Source organism: Gossypium arboreum, chromosome 4, assembly GCF_025698485.1.
Source record: "Gossypium arboreum isolate Shixiya-1 chromosome 4, ASM2569848v2, whole genome shotgun sequence".
NCBI classification, from domain to species: domain Eukaryota; kingdom Viridiplantae; phylum Streptophyta; class Magnoliopsida; order Malvales; family Malvaceae; genus Gossypium; species Gossypium arboreum.
In genome coordinates, this window is record NC_069073.1 from 26433765 (window position 1) to 26434533 (window position 769).

Sequence of the window (769 nt, forward strand, 5' to 3'; positions counted from 1 at the left end):
GCTTGACTGATTTCATCTCCTGGACTGCAGTAGAATTTTTCATTGTTTTAGTCATGTTAGTTAAAAAAGATACCTAGGTCATTAACGAAGTGATTGCATTAAGCTCAATGGTACCGATAGCTCTCTTACCTATCCAAACTCTCGTTATTAGATACTGATAACCATTGTTAGAAATTTTTTCCAAGATCTTGTATGTTTCATTATAAGTTTTATCAACAACGTACCGTTGGCAGACGCATCAACTACTATTCTCATATGTGCATTCAACCCATTATAGAATATTTCCATCCGAGTCTAATGCTAAAGTCCATGCATCAGACATTTTTGAATTAAATCTTTAAATCATTCCCAAGCTTTATATAATGTTTCATCCTCTAGCTGCCGAAAAGATGTGATGTCATTTCTAAGTTTGGCATTCATGTTCGATGGATTATACTGTAATAAAAATCTCTGGCAAAGATCATTCCATGATGCATCTATTCCCGATGGCAAAGCATTTAACCATAATCTCACATGATCTCTTAAATAATATGAGAATCGCTTAAGTCTCAATGTGTCTTCAAGAACACCCTACTATTTGAATGAATCACATACTTCTAGAAAGAGTCTTAAATGTAATCATGGGTCTTCAATAGGGAGTCCACCGAACTGCCCTATAGTTTGTACATTTGGAACATTACTAGTTTCAACTCGAATTACTAAGCTTGTATATTTGGTCTAACTATCCTTGAATTCAGATCATACATCATTGGGATGACATGCTCTCTAC

At 34.7% G+C, this 769-nt stretch overlaps 1 non-coding gene across 1 annotated transcript; it reads left to right on the forward strand.

Annotated features, from left to right (window-relative positions):
• The first annotated feature begins 304 nt into the window (after positions 1 to 304).
• On the forward strand, positions 305 to 411 carry LOC128292239 (small nucleolar RNA R71). The gene has a single exon (XR_008282223.1). It is a non-coding gene; the product is annotated as a small nucleolar RNA R71 (small nucleolar RNA).
• Positions 412 to 769: the final 358 nt, after the last annotated feature.